The sequence below is a fragment of the Solea senegalensis genome, linkage group LG20, assembly GCF_019176455.1.
Source record: "Solea senegalensis isolate Sse05_10M linkage group LG20, IFAPA_SoseM_1, whole genome shotgun sequence".
NCBI classification, from domain to species: Eukaryota; Metazoa; Chordata; class Actinopteri; order Pleuronectiformes; family Soleidae; genus Solea; species Solea senegalensis.
Window position 1 is genome coordinate 17,340,060 of NC_058039.1, and position 13,652 is coordinate 17,353,711.

The 13,652-nt window shown below is 42.7% G+C and overlaps 1 protein-coding gene across 3 annotated transcripts in view; it reads right to left on the minus strand.

Annotated features, from left to right (window-relative positions):
• Positions 1 to 13,652, minus strand: part of nrsn1l (neurensin 1-like) — a 110,763-nt gene that overhangs the window by 42,939 nt on the left and 54,172 nt on the right. Inside the window, exons 2-3 of one of the 3 annotated variants that reach the window (XM_044052402.1) lie at positions 4,450 to 4,505; positions 536 to 569 (exon numbers count right to left, since the gene is read on the minus strand). The gene's annotated coding sequence lies outside the window, so the exon portion shown is untranslated. Of the gene's footprint in view, positions 1 to 535; positions 570 to 4,449; positions 4,506 to 9,064; positions 9,087 to 13,652 lie in introns of those variants that run through there. The other 2 variants (XM_044052403.1, XM_044052400.1) reach the window with 2 other exon arrangements.

The following is a 13,652-nucleotide window of genomic DNA, read 5'->3' on the forward strand; positions in this document are numbered from 1 at the left end:
CAAGTCTCTGTTCAAATGTGAGTTCCAAAGCCTTAATCATGTCTAACATACAGGGAACACACTTTATTTTCCATCCTAAACACAACCTCTATTGTTTATCCTACTCTCTCATGTGGACACTGACGCCAAAAAAACATGCATCTGTTTATTTCCTAGATCCTATTTCCTACAGAACATTGTGTTTTATTGTGTAAATACAAAGGGGACAGCCTCAGTAATGCACATTTACTTTACTCATGTACACAAATACCCTACAACCTCACAGCCTTTCACACACAGTGTTGTACATTACACCATGGAATTGTTTATTGGACTCTCATCATGCTCCACCTGTCCAACACATGTCCCCGAGCTTTCTTCCTGTTTTCTAGATCCACCTGCTCTCCTGTTTTCCAATTCCAATCACTGGACCTTTTTACCTACCTACACACCTGTTCCTCGTTTCCTTCATCTGCTCACTGGTATTTACATGAGTCAATCTCCCCTCAAGTCACTCACCAAGCTCTGTCACCCTTTGTGCCGAGTCTGTGCTTACCTGTCTGTCTTTGGGTCTTCATCGTCTTATGGATCTGAAATAGATAACATCAATATTTCCACTTTAACACACAGCATATTATATGGATTCAATTGTACATTTCATATATATGTATAACTCTAAGAACACAGAGCATGTTGGCTTCCCCACTACTAAGGATATAAGAATATGAAATATATATTTCCTTATATCCTTTTCAAATCTGATGAAAAAAAAGAACAATTTTCACCAACTATATAAACACACCTAAGAAAAGAGTACTCAAAATGGTCACACTTTATATTCAGGTGCACATATTGACCACTAGGTGCTTACTAACATGTATATATGTAGCATACTAGCCCTTTATTAATAATTATTAAGCATGTGTTAACACCTTGTTCTACATAATCTTATTTTACCTCTATTATGACATGAATTAAGATTTTTCCTGATATTAATTCACACCATCATTCAGAAACATCAACGCATTGATTTACAGTCAATAAGTGATAATTAGGAGTTAATTATTGGACCTAGTTAATGGTGAATATGTGTATCTTAATATAAAGTGTTATCCTCAAATGTTTAAAATCGGATTGAACTTGTGAAATTTGGAACCACGTCACAGTTCAGAGTTCACACGGCTCCTTTTTAGGACAAAAAGAAAATGAAAAAAACGGTCTAATTTTGTGACTTCTGCACAATATCAATCATAACTTTGACTCAACAACACATGAGAAGACAAGAAAACCAAGTTTTTTAAAGCCTGTATATGTGACCTATACACACACACACACACACACATCTTCAGGATGTCCATATAAGGAGTTGTTTATTATTCCCACGGCAAATTACCTCGGGTGCCCCTGCGTAAACACTAAGGGTTAAATATTGAATATTACTTTAGGAAGTGGAAGATAGTGGATTTCAATAAAGGGGCGGGTGCATTGTGATTCTTCAGGTTGCATTTTAATGCCAGATGTAAAGAGTTGTACTTAAATCCATCCACATGCACATTGGATGTTAATAACAGGTCCGAACAGGGACAAAAAAAGGCTACAATGCAACATTACAGTTGCCAAATGCTGTAAAAACACCAATGAAGAAGAACGTAGAGAGTAAATATGCTCATCATTACATACTCAACAACTCAAGGCTGCAAAAAAAAGACCAAAAATACTGAAAATCACGGGTCTTCTCTTTACTGGTGTCAAAGACGATAAGTTACTTGGAAAGCTTTTGGAACAAAGTGAAACTGTGTGCGACTATAATCCAAATGTCACTCGTCAAACAACTTAAGTGTTGAGTGTTCAGCCCCCCGAGCCATATTAGCTCATCATCACACCAGCACAAGCCAAATATACCAGAGTTTATACAGCGCATAAAAAGGGTTTCACACACGCTGTGCAGTCATGTGACTCTCGTTTGCCACAAAAACAGTGTGTAACTTTTTCCTCCCGTAACATTAGCAGGCAGGGTGTCAAGCACCCTGAGGCCAGCGCACATGCAAATGCCAACGCACAAAATGCATGCATAAACACTTACGCACAGACACACACAGGCAGCAAAGAGCCCAGCGGGCGCACAGGGAGCCGTGCCCTGACCTCTGGCTCCCAGTCAAAGGGGTGCTGTTCTGCAGCACACAACAGAACCACTGAGCCCCCTGTGTTCCTCGTGTAAATTTTGCTCTTTCTCCCCGGGGCTCAGAAGAGCCCAGTGTTGTTTTGTGAAAAGGATGAGGAGCAGAGGGGAGGAGTGGAGAGGCAAGAGAACAGAGGAGTGAAGCCACCGTCTGTGTGTGTCTGCATGAAGGCCGGGATTGTGCGTGTGTTCCTTTTGTGCGAATGTGTGTGTGTGTGTGTGTGTGTGTGAGTGACCCGCTACAGTATACGCAAAAAAAAAAGAAGAGCACAGAACAAGGGAGCTTCAGTGCGGGATGAAAACATAGACCCATGTCACAGGCCAAATAAGATTAACTGGTCTAATAGACACACTTATTTTCATTATTCTGCGTCGACGCTGCGGCCCCGGAGAGAACAGTCTCACCACTACCAGCAAGAAAACGTCCCGGATAAAGGCGTCTTCTATCCGTCCACGTCTCGTTTCCCAGAATTCGCCTATTGCCGTATTAAAATGTTATCGCAGCGGAACTTTACATCAGCGCTGACAAACACAAAAAAAGCTACTCATGCAGGTCTGGTCTGGTTTTCCTGTGATATTTAATACAATTCCACTCCTCATTACAGACAGAAGGGTATGGATTTGTGCAGAGTATAAATAAATCAGGGACATTGAGGGCGGAGCCACTTGCACTAACCCCCACCTCCTCCCCTCTTTAATCTAGCCTTCCTCATTGGCGTTAATATGCAAATGAGATGAGACAGCATGGAAATATACAAGCCTATTACACAATTAACATGACTGCTTGATTAAGTAATATAAGAGGCTTTATAATATCTCCAACAGTGTGTGTGTGTGTGTGTGTGTGTGTGTGTGTGTGTGTGTGTGTGTGTGCCCTCTTACTTTAAAACCCCACTGATTGTGTGAGTAATCATCTTCCCTGAGACCATGCTGTTGTTTTATTATTCAAAACTGTTTCCTACACTCGTCGAGCCACAGTTTGACCTTGAACCACACACACACACACACACAAAAAAAAAAACAGATGTCACACTGTACTGTACTGTACATCACACGGCCAGATTGAGATTAACAACACAACCATATAATGTTACATCTAATCCCATTCTCCTCCTGATAACGTCTAACTCTGCTCAATTATTGCTATGCAGATGACAATCAAGCAAGATGTAAGGAGAGTGACAGTGAAGGCTATCACCAGTTTGACATGATTACAGCACCGGCCTCCAGGGAGCCATATCTTGATTTAGATTAAACCATGCTCATCAAACGGAAAGCACCCATCTTTAATACGGCCATATATCAGCCGCCGCATAAAACTTCAAGTCCATGAACAAGTCCATGAGGGAGGATGATAAAAATGAAGGAGGACAGCGCGATCAAAATGAGAATCAAAACACAGCGTTGATCAAAAGCGATACGCTTGGAATGAGTCTCGCAAGATAATACCTGGAGCTGCCTGGAAATATGCAAATATAACAGCAACAACAGGAGTTATCAAGGCTGTGTGTGCTTTCATTTATGAAATGTGATTAGAAATATGACACTGGTAATGAATAAGAACAGCTTCCAATGACTTTTGTTGCTAAAGATAGAAATCAGCTCATGAGAATGATTTTTTTGATTGTCAGAAAAACACATATCCATCTAACTGAGGATCTGGGACTCACATGAGCGGCGAACGCCACTCAATCTGTGTTTTTAACTTCAGCCAACAACACTTGTGCAGTTGGTCGCTTTCATTCTGTGTAAGAGTTAGGACTGAACGATTTTTTCCCTAAGGAAAACATATTTAAAAGGATTAATGTGTGATATTTGTGCAGCTCTGTGAGTAAGATGTGTAACAATAATTCATCTAAAATGATATTTTGACACACAAATATTGTGTCTCCTGGGAAAATTAGAAAATTGCAGTAAGCTGTGTTTAGCATATTTTTAGGCCCAGTGAGTGAGAATGACTGACATGACACTGTGTCCTGGTTTGTTCTGTTATATCGTTTAAAACCTTTAAAGAGTAGAATTGTTTCTTTATAGCTTCATGGATTGACCAACAGTGACGTGGCTGACCGGTGAGACCATCTGTCAGAGCGTGCGAGAAGGAGGTACAAGTACACGGAGTACAAGATCACATGAGAACGAACATGTCCACAGAGGGACAACTGTGGCCCACGTGCTAAAACTCCTGGTGACTTCCAGGAGAACAATGCTGTGCACTGTGTGACACAGTGTGTGTGTGTGTGTGTGCTGGTGGCAATAGTACTGTATTGTGACAGACAGTTGTTTTATTCCACCTCTCCTCACGTCAACGTCACGCTCTTTCCTCTTCTCTCCATCTCCCACTTGCTCTCTTAAGAAAAAAAGGAAAAGAAAACCATGTTTGAGAAGGTGTCAGGCAATCAATATAGTGATGAGGGCTGTTGTTTTGAGGCGTGATATACTACACGCACACCAGCACAAAAGAGTAATGACTACTATCCACGGGCACTGTAACAGTCATGAATTATACTTTATTGGCTGCACTTTGTCAGATATATGACTCTCCTGCCTCCTCGTATGTTATTCTGCAGCTGACAAGATTTGATACATACGTGAGCGCGCACACGCACACACATGCACACACACGAACATACATGTACATATGCCCTCGTATACACTCAGGTAAAAAGATCAGAGAACATTCTATAAAATCCCCAACCGTGACCTGAGGCTCTACATCAAGACGAGGGGGGAAAATACAGATGAAAGCTTTTGAAAATAACAGAACAAGACATTTTCAAATCAATACGTGTTTCTCTTTTCTCCATAGTGAACAGTGCTTGATGACCCGCGCCATTAGAGCAGACTGGGAGGCGCGTCAGCGACATGCTCAATACGCTGAGCGGCGTGAACAATGCCGGGCCTGATTGTAAGAGCCCGTGTGCTCCTGAGGGGGGTTAATAAAGGGGATTGTTCTGTGTTGTATTTTCTCTTTACTCATTTATGTTCAGCTAGGTGGAGGTCGGATGTACTGTCCCTGAAGCCATGCAGCAGTGTGTGTGTGTCTGTGTGTGTGTGTGTGTGTTCTGAGCTGGATGAAAACTCAGTGGCCTTGACCAGGGAACACAGACTAGTGTGAATGCACATTCTCTGCTTCACTGACTAAATCAATCTATAATACAGCACACTGCTGCTGCTGCTGCTGCTGCTGCTGCTCACAACTGAAGAAACCACTGGGCACACGGTGGTGCGCGTGTACAGTGTAAAGCGAGCGCATGCCGACACTTTGAATGACAACACGTCGTCGTTAAAATGTTCAGGCCTCGTGTTGACCCTGAAACTGAGGCCCAGACTTCCCTCTGCACTGAAGAAAGTTCAACGTACGGCAGATTTTCACAACTATCCAGCCATGAGGTCCTGCTTCAGTGGGGGGACCAATTCCATTTTCAATTCAATTCCATTTTATTTGTATAGCACCCAAACACAAGGTACATTATCTCAAGGCACTGTGCATCAACAACATTATGGGGAGAAAACTCTGACAGAACCAGACTCAAGGATATGCAGCCATCTGCCTAGACAGGTTGTGGTGAAAGGAAAAATTGGGGGACAGAGGTGAGGAGGGGGACAGAAAGGGGAGAAAGAAAGGACGAGATAGAAGACAGACCAGGAGCAGGAAAACAACAATTGTATCAAGTTTAGACAAGACCAGGCTTTAAGTCCCTATGAGGACCGTGTTTTTACCAAAATAAAAGCCTCTATTGAGATTGCAAAAATGACACACACACAGAGAGAGGCAGCAGATGCTTTACAGGTCTAATTTGGCCACGAGCTCCTCGATCGCACAAAGCGGCTCAGCGCGGCGCAGCTTGAATACCCGACTGCTCCGAGCAGCCAGTTCATTCATTTCGCCTGCTTGGCTGAGAGAGTTGGTTAATGACATGACAGAGGAGCTCCATGCAAATAGCCAACATCTGTCACAGCACCGGCTCCACTCCATATATTTATTTGCTGATCCTACTTAATATTTCTGCATATTACTGGCTGTTTGTTGGAGGCGGACAGTGATGCATGTTCCTGCATGACGCCGTACAAAAGAAAGCAATCTCGCGCAACCCTCACATCCACTCGCGCCGCTTCCTCTAAATGCATATTTTGTGCTGGCTGTGCAGCCCAGTGAAGGTCAGGCAAAAAAAAAAAAAAGGTAAGGCCCGCTTTATTGTGGAAATAGGAGAAACACATTTGGCGGCGTTAATGTTTGCCACATTTATCACCAACACAATAAGGAAGGCCAGATAATACATCTCAAGCAATGTGGAGGGAATACATTACACGGGCGCCGCGGTGGCGGCTGCATCTTCACGTTATCTGCGCAGGTTATTTGGGTTTATCTTGTATCACGCTGACATTTGGGATGTGAATATCCAAGGTGCCCGCTGACTTACTTTAAACTCATTACCGCCACGTTTTTATACCTACAGTATGTTAAACTTTAATAACTAACATGTCTTATCTTTAAAACATGTGGTCAGATAGAAAATCCTCCTGAGACAGCTTATTTGGCGTTTAGCTGTCAAGTCTTTTGCGACTTCTTCTTTTTCTTTTTTTTCTCCTGCATGTGGGGGTGGGGTCAAACGTCTACATGGCTGGTTTTTTTCTCTCTCCGCCCCCAACCCCGCTCGTCTCTGATCCAGTGTCAGCCTTCAGAAATGATCCCTCACCGACACGGGGGCTGTCTCAGGTGCCCCCAGCGCTGACTGACAGGCCTTGGAAGTGGAGAACTGCTTTAGCCCCGACGCTCAGTCAGCCCGCCTGCTCGCTGACACATGCAGACAGATAGATCACTGAGGACCAATGACAGCTCGTTATTGCACGAGATGATAGAAGCTCACCATAGGGATTAGTATCAAAGCGGGGATGTTTGTGTGTATGCATCTTTGTGATTGTGTGTGTGTGTGTGTGTCGGCTTTCTTGCATGAGAAGCATGAGATGAGAGGTGAAGACGCGGGCTTCGTGGACTGCCAGCAGCTTCCCGACATGAAAAAAAAACGGCAAAATGTCCCCGACATCTAACAAAGTTTTTAAAACTCAAAAAACATCGTCCTCTGTGTGACTGTTTGTTTGGTGTTTGTGGTTCGTAGGGGAAACATTGAAACAGTGAAACAGGAATACTAAAATCGAATCACTTGTTCCTTGGCTCCGTTCTCACGTGTCCAGGCTCACAGTGTGCTCAAAACCCAGGCAAGACAATCAAATTAACCAACAGCGACGAAAGCAGAGCTTCGATAACGATAATAAGATTCCAAGTTTGTTTGAAAAGGGAAGAAACCATGTCCTCCAGCCATGTCCCTTATTAATGCTGCATGTTCACAGAGCAACACCAGGAATCTACTGTGCTGTACGTGTGTCAGCAAAGACACATTTAATGACACATGATGAACGTCTACGAGGCGATAATACACAATAAAAGTTGTGTATTTGTAAATAGAAGTAAAACCACGTTCTGTAAATCAACTCTGAGTTATTCAACAACTATTCTGAAGCCGTTACCTGCAAAAACCTTATGGGATGAAGCCATAAAATGACCACGATATGTTGTGTTGAGCTGCAAATATTGTCTTCACTGATAACAATGGTGCACAACGTGAAATACTGAAAAACACCTCAACAAGAGGCGGAGGAACATGAGGCTCTGCAGCGGCGATACAGGAAAATATAGACGCATGAAAGTAAGTGGACATTTCATTTTTATAATGTTTTGACAGGCAAAAACTGATCAAATAGTTCCAGTTCCACTGTGTATAAGTGCTCCGTGTTTCTGCGTTACGGAAACTTTGGATTGCAGTAACTGTTTTACATGCTAAAGGTCGCTGCTGCTGCATATTTTACATTTACACTGAGTGAGTGATTGAGTCACATTTTAAAACGGAGTCACTGTGAGACTGGAACATCGCGAGATAACTAGAGAGCCATCCTTACATAACAAATACAATGACATGCCTCTAGTCCCTGAATAAGCTGGATAACCTCATAGAATAACGTTTCTACGATCATCATGAGTGAAGGGAATGATCCACTGGAACATTCAGACACTTGACACCTGAGGCGTCGACTGTAGAATCACTCACAGAAAGAGTGAAGGTGGAGAGAGTCGGGAAACGGGGACGTTTTATGTCTTTTACTCAACACCGTTAGTCCAGTGAACACTGGAGACACAAGTGGACAGTGTACGTGTGAAGGTCAGAGGTATGAACCTGGTCTTACATGAGAACACTGACACCACTCACACAATAATGAAAGCAGTAAAAACAATATTTACATTTCACACAGCAGTAAAGTGTAAGTCACAGCCACCCGGTGGATTGTGAAGGTACTGCAGGTGACAGCTATTAAACATTCATCATTAATGCTTTGTGTTACTCTTAAATCTACTTGAACGTTGTACTTTTGTTATTTGAATAATAATGTATAGTTGTGTTTGTGTTTATTGTTTTGTTTGTGGGTCTTTCTATTTACATTTACACGATAAAAGGCTTACAGCACAGATCATGGCTAAATGTACAGTGTACTTTATGACACGTGCCTGTATCTGATTTAACAAAGTAAACATCTCTGAATTTGTTTGTGTGTGTGTCGATCAAAAGAAGTGAACACCAGAGGACAGCGGAGGAGTGATGAGTCACGTTCAGTCTGAATCCGTGACACACACTGTATATTTAACCAGATCAGAAAGCCAGAGTCCTGTTGTGCGACGGAGTGTCTGATATGTGATCGTAATCACATATCCCATGATTTAGCCTATTTATTGATTGATTTATTTTACATAAAACATACAACCCTGAGCTGCTGTGACTCAGTCGTAGCTAAAACTGTACCGGAGTCACGCTGCAGGAATTCAACAGCTTCATCATAACCAGATTTTAATCTCACTTGATAACGTTTTCCCGTCTTGTTTTTAAACTCCGAGTCCGTTATCGAAGGTCCTTCCTGGGAGAAATGAAGTGACCCAAAGGAGGACGTGTGAATTATGTCATGGGATCGTCTGGATCTCGTTAGGACCACATGCTGAGCAGGAAAAACAAGGAAAAAAGAAACAACTGAAAAGCATCGCTAACTCAAACTGAAGGGCCAGCGTGTAATTTATAACTCACTTATGTAAAAAGGAAAAAATGTGCAGCTAATTAGACTTTAGACTGCCTTGTAGTTCAGGCAGAACTTGCACAGGCCCTCTAATGGCTGCTTTTGAGTTCCCCAGCAGGGGCTCTCTCTCTCCCTCTCTCCCTCTCTCTCCCTCTCTCCCCCCCTCTCTCTCTCCACACACCATCAGTGTGTCCCGTGCTGTTTCTGTGGAGGATCGATGGGCTCAGAGCTCCATGGCACTGGCCCAGTTAGTCCGGATCGATACCTGAGTGCCTGGGAACACGAGGCTTGAGCCCAGACGACAAAGAGTCGCTTGAGCAAATACTGCAGCGCCGCGTTTGCCCGACATTTGCCGACAGCGTGAAACTAAAGCTCTCCCGTCGTAATGGAATGGACGTGAACATCAAATGATTTGATCAGTTAAAGTGACTATTTGCGAGTAAATAAATTGATAATTCCATCTCTTTATCCTCCAGGTCTGCATGGAGCTACTGTTTTGATTCCATTTGAAACCTGTGCTGTTGTGTTGCAATAACAATAATAATAACAACTTAGATTTATAAAGCACCTTTCACGAACCCCAAGGTCGCTGTAGAGTTGAGAGCAGATCACATGTCTCCAATCCAACTTTATTTGTAAAGCACTTTAAAAACAACCACGGTGAACCGAGTGCTGTACAGAAGAATACATAAAACCCCCCCACACACAGAACCATGGTCAAAATGAAGGTTCCACAAGAGTGAACTCTACACCACAAACTCATTTTGCATGTAGTTGTTGAGTTAATTATTAAACTGATGATATATTTTATGGATCTAAATCTGCGAGTTGGCCGTCATTTAACCCCCGGGGAGAATTGGATGTGAATGAAATCAGATTACTTCATGCAATCACTAATTATTCCATACAAAATTGATAAGCTGTTGCACCTACAAACTGCCCTACATGTTCCATGACTTTGCATTTATCCTGAGGACATAATTAGACCTATTATCCCGCTGCTCTCTCCAACCACGGCTGCTTGTTAATTGACTGTGAATTATGTTACTATTATGTCGCTGCCAGTGCTGCTGGTATCGGGGGTTTGTTTGTGTCTCTTTCAAGTGAAGTTTTACACATCAAAGTCTGTTTGTAGGTCTCGGGAGTTACGAAGCGACAAAAAAAAGAGTTGTATTCAATGAAATCCTTTGTGGCTCCACAGACAAGCTGTGCAAAATCTGATGAACTGCCTCAAGAGATGTCACATGAGTCCGTTTGAGCCAGAGAGAGAGAGACAGAGAGAGAGAGAGAGAGAGAGAGAGACCTGCAGACCAATCTTTATTTCACTGTGTGGAAAACAGCAGCTGCAGGCCACATCAGCTACTACTAGTATAACATCACATTTATACTCTTTTTCTTTTACCCCCTCTTTAAACTTCATCTTTGAAGTCTGAACACTGTTAAAGAAATGAAACCAAGCAGGAAACACTGAGTTCTACAGGGTTTAAGGTATTTGAGTATTGAGAAGTGGTATAAAGTTGTCAAAGGTGTCAAACTCAGTTACAAGAGGCGGCCGGAATTACAACAAAACTGTGTCCAAGTCGAGGGTCAGACGAGGTCAAATAACACAAAGTTCAGAACAAATGAGTTCCTCTGCTGTGTTTCAGTAGAACAGCACATACAGGCCAATAATCTACTCAATCATTTTTACTGACGTATGAAGCTAAAAGAGAGGAACCCCCCCACATTTCATTCATTCTTTTATTTATTTATTTATTTATTTATTTATTTATTTATTTATTTATTACGATTGAGTGAGTCAGCAGGAAAAGACACCACATAATTATCCCACGGGGCCAAATACACCTGCACGGCGGGCTGGATGTGGCCCGCGGGCCTTGAGTTTGACACCTGAGACAAACTATACTCCAAATCAATATTTGTGTTTGTGGCATTTATTCTAACTTCTCCTAATGACGATGGACATGCTGACGTCAGGTGATTAAAAAGTTCAAGCTCACTTTTTTTATTTTTTTATTTTTTATTTTAAATTGACTGAAAATGATGATACACTTTTATGATGAACTGTAAATAAACTGTGGACGCGTTCACTGTGAGAGATTTACAGCAAGATTCACATGAGATTAAACTCAAATGACCTCAAAGGAGCGTCTAATACGGGGGAAAAAAGCTTGGAATGATACCACAATATTCCATCATGATATGAATTTCAAAATAAAAGTGTTCACTTGTAAACAAAAATGAATCTGTGAATTAAAAAACAACAACAAAAGTACTTCTCACATCTCACCTTTGGTCAATGCTCACATAAAAGAGGCCTTCACACTTTTACTGTACGTTGCACGACTGCAGCTGAAGTCACAGCTAAACCGCTCGTTTTATCTGCCTGCGTCTGATTTGAGGGACACCTCTGACCTCTGTGGACAGACAGAATGTCCCGCAGTGTCCTCAAGTGACACAACAAGCGACTTGTGGCTTAGATAGGTCTCATTTTCCACATCATAATAAAAACATGCACTTCTCCTCTAGGAGATTAAGAGCGCTCATCAAAGTCGTCTCAGACTCGTTGTAAAGTGTGTATTTAACAGGCCCCATTAAACCAAGAGACCAAACGCATGTTGATTACAGGGACTGTGATGATGACGATGATGCCAGCGCACACACACACACACACACATCACAGTCACACACACCTGTAATCACAGGAAAGAAATCCCTCGTGGATCCAGCGTCAACAATGATGCACGATGATGTGTGTGTGTGTCTGGTATTCCTTATGTTGTGAGGACCTGAATCTGTTCAGTCACGTTATGTTAAGTCTCCATAAATGACTACATTTTAAGGTGAAGACATGTTCTGAAGTTAGGCTGCGGTTAAGGTTTCTGTCAACGTAATGTCCTCTGAAGTCATGGAAACCTCTGTGTGTGTGTGTGTGTGTGTGACACTGAGTGAGAAACACTCAATTTCTCCACATCTGAGCCATGTGTGGCATCATTTGTGGGGCAAATGGGACCGTCAGCCGTGGCTTTGACTGCATAAATACTGCTGATGTCCCCATATTTCAGGTGAACAAACAACGCGGTGGCTTCGAGCTTTTGTACATATGAGATCAGTCGGATTTGAGTCTCCAAGACGGGAACAGTGTCCCCTCGTTCCCCGTCCGTGTTTGTTTTTCTGTGTGCGACTATAGAGACTAGAGACCACCACATACGTGTGCTCCCACACATCTGTCACGCTCATCAGCATTCATCTGCGGGAAATATGCATATATTTTTTTGAGAATGGGCAGTCAGTCGTCTGGCTGTAAAAGCAAGATAAGAATATTGCACCTATTTGAAAGGGGGCACAAATCTGTAAGCACTTGACCCTCTGCCCCGCCAAAGAAAAATAGCTAAGTATGTAATTTAAAAGTGTGAAACATGATTGCATGTTTTTTTTTTTTTGCATTTAAACCACTCGCAAAACCATTTGGAGATTTTCCCCGTGCCTAGATAAGGAGACTTTTGAAGAAGCAATTTCATGTGATGTTACTCCAAATCCATTCCCCTGAAGCCTTTAAGCCGGGGCTGAAATCTCACTGGTGTGAGGAGTTTGTGTCTTACTGATGGGGCTAAGCCTCGCGCCTCTTTAGCGGCCACTGTTCACCACAGCGCTCCCCTTATTCAGGCACATGTGGCCTCACACGAGTCAAGAGAGAGAGAGAGAGAGACAGGTGGTGAGATAAGTGTGTGGCATAAGTGTAAGGGCTCGATTTCAGAAAGGAAAGGGAGAAGACAGACTCCGATGAGAGGAGCCGTTTCCCCTTCAGCTGCAAACAAATCAGCACGGAAACATAAAAGATTCACGCGCGTTAAAAGAGCGTGAAAACAACAAGTATGAAAAGAAGCGTGCTCAGATCTCCAGATGTATCCCTCACAGGAACGTCCCATAGTTTTGATCACGAGCGGCTCCCGAAAGTTCTGAGATTCTCCCCCAAATCCTAAGCTTCTACCACCCTTGCCTGTTTCATCTTCTTTTCTTTTCTATTTTTTTTTTTTTTTTAAATATCAATCTGATTCTTCTCATCTTTCCTCCTGATGGCAAATAAGACAACGACATGGAAAAAAAGGAAAGGAAAAAAAGCTGCCAGGGCAAAATGTGTGGAACTGAGCTGTTGCAAATAAGGATTGCAAGGCAGTTGCGCGAGAAACAAACATCAACAGGCCATAAGAGCAGCAGCAGCAGCAGCAGCAGCAACAACACACTCTGATGATTGTGTGAGTGAGAGACACACACACACACACACACAGATGCCAGCATATCTGCCTTGGGGAGGAAACATAACAGTAAACCTGATGAACTCAAGTTATATAATCCCTACTGGAACACACACACACAC